Source organism: Humulus lupulus, chromosome 5 (assembly GCF_963169125.1).
Source record: "Humulus lupulus chromosome 5, drHumLupu1.1, whole genome shotgun sequence".
Taxonomy (NCBI): Eukaryota; Viridiplantae; Streptophyta; class Magnoliopsida; order Rosales; family Cannabaceae; genus Humulus; species Humulus lupulus.
In genome coordinates this window covers 233035340-233038089 of record NC_084797.1, presented here as the reverse complement: position 1 = coordinate 233038089, position 2750 = coordinate 233035340, and positions in this window count along the sequence as shown.

Genomic DNA, 2750 nt, shown 5'->3' with positions numbered 1-2750 from the left:
TCTTGTCTGAGGGCAAGAAATGAATCAAGAAGTTTATACAAGTGTTGAACCCTTGCTATTGTAAGTTGCGAGCCTAACTTATAAGCTCGGAGAACCTTCGAGGCTACATAATACTCGAGCTCATGAGGTCTGACACTTACAGTGAAACTGTCTCTGACTTGTGGATCACATGATGACTGTGCTTCTTTCGAGCTTACACCTTACGAGCCTGGATTTCGAGATCAAGATTCTCATCCTCCAAATCTGGGTGTAACATTTTTCCCCCTCAAAAGTATCAGTTCGAATCCCATGAGAAGGAAACTTTTGAACTGCCTCTTTCAGAAATTGAGCCACTTAATATACTCAAGTGTGGACACGTGTCAATCACGGGTTGCTTAACATTTGTAACATGCCGCCACCACCACGTTTGTACCTGTCCGTTCGATCAGATATCGAATTCGGCCAACGTTCCATATCAATTCAACGTTTAACATTCTTTGGGGCCTATAAATATGCCCGTATCATCTTCTTCCTCTCACTTTCGCGTCTTGGACTTTCAGAGAAAAAAGAAGAAAATATAAGAACTCGAAATCTGTTCTACTCTTGCATGTTTTCCAAACCAAGGAGGCAAAATATTATTGGCATCTTCGATTCTGTGAGAGCTTCCTTGACACCGCTCCTTCAATCGTCGATCGCGCTATACCCGCAAGCAGCTTCTGTGTGTAAGTTCTGTTTCTTGTTTTCTATTTTTCCATGCAATTTTACGTACTTCCTTTATGAACGTATTCAATAGCATGTTGCCTTAGCAATGTAGTTTAGATGATATTGCATAAACTCTGGACCCAAAAATCTCTGAAATTGTGAGTTTTAAACCCAGATTTTGGTGCAGAAAGCACAGATATGTGTTTTTATTTTATATTAGACCATGGATGATATATCGTGTAGACTAAGAAACGAGGTACTGAATTAGGGTTTTAAATTGCATGTTTCCCAAAATTATCACCTTTTTGAGTAACCGTCAACTTTTCCCCTGAAAATCCAGGATTCTTAAAATGAACCCACACTTTCCTTCCCTTGCGTCAAATACATGTTCGAAGCCCGAACCTTACAATAGTTTGGGGATCTTTTGAGAATTCAACCCGTCTTTTTGAGACCGCTGTAATGCCCCAAAATCCCTAATAAGGTTTAGAAACTTGATTAGGAGGCCGAGAGGGCCATAATTGAATTATTATGCCATTAAATGATTAGTGAATTATATTATAATATGATGATAAATGCATGCATATGGATTCATTTTTAATTTTAAGGGCATTATGGTAATTTGGCCCGTTGAGGGCGTAATTGTGTATTTTCATGCATGTTGGTGAATTATGAATAATACCACATTATATGTGGATTTGTTCGAGCCATTCGACATGAGACGATCTTTGAATGCAAGTTATTAGTCTGGTCATAACGGGGTTAATTTCGGGGCTCGGGGTGATTTGAGGATTAGAACATTACCGGGAATTAAAGGGTAATGGGATATGATTTATTAGCATTTGAGAATATTGAGAATAACGGGAATTGGAGGGTGTTAATTATGATTAACGAAATAGGCGGGAAATGATGATTTTTCCCTTGGTGGCCTTAAGGGGATTTGAAATGACCTAAGGGTATTTTAGTCTTTTCACCCTAAAGGATATATATTAATCATTAGATGGATGTGGAAGTTAACCAAAATAGAGAACCTTCTCCTTCTTCAACCGACCATCATTTCCTCTCCATTTCTCTTTGGATTTTGAAGATTCTTTTGAGGAACCAAGCTTTAACAATCTAGGGCTGTGTTCCACCATTGAAGAGGGTTCTAAGCTGAGATTGAGGTGAGTTTCTGGCCATTAAAACCTTAGTTCTTGCTCTATTTTTATATTTTAGTTTCAGTTGGGTTTTGGTTTGAAAGTTGAGTTTTAATGGGAGTTTTGGCTAAGGTTGCTTAGGTTATGATGCTTAGGTCACGTGTAGATGGTATTTGGGTTCATTTGGAGGTTTAATTGGAGTTTGGAATCTTGTTTTCAGGTTGGAAATGGAGGATTCGAAGGAGGGGAAAAACCAGGGTGATATGCATGGTCCTAGCGCTACAACGCCCAAAGGGAGCGCTACAGCGCTAGCCAGGGGTTTTTCATTCTGGTTGTAGCGCTAGGGCGCTAGGGGGGGGGGGGGGGGGGGCAGTGCTACCCTGTTTTCTCTGATGTATATTTTGGGCATTTTTTAGGGTTTTTGGCTCGGGGTTTCAATTCCTAAGGCTCGGGATCGAATCTACTCACTGTTTGGGTACTGTGATGCCTCAAGGCAGGGGCTAGGCTGTGTCCTTATGCAGGCAGAGATGTTGATTGCCTATGCATCATGACAGTTAAAGGATTATGAGCAGAGGTATCCAACCCATGATTTGGAGTTGGCAGCAGTGGTCTTTGCATTGAAGGTATGGAGGCATTACCTTTATGGGGAGAAGTGTGAGATATATACAGACCACAAGAGCCTCAAGTACTTCTTTACACAGAAGGATTTGAATATGAGACAGAGGCGGTGGTTGGAACTAGCGAAAGACTATGACTGCGATATTCTCTATCATCCAGGTAAAGCCAATATGGTGGCTGATGCCCTAAGTCGGAGAGGTCCAGGGCAGTTGTATAGTGTGAGACAGATATCCAGGGAGTTAGCAGAGGATATGACCAGAGCAGGGATTGAATTAGTAGTGGGCCAGTTAGCCAACATTACCCTGTAGTCTACTCTCT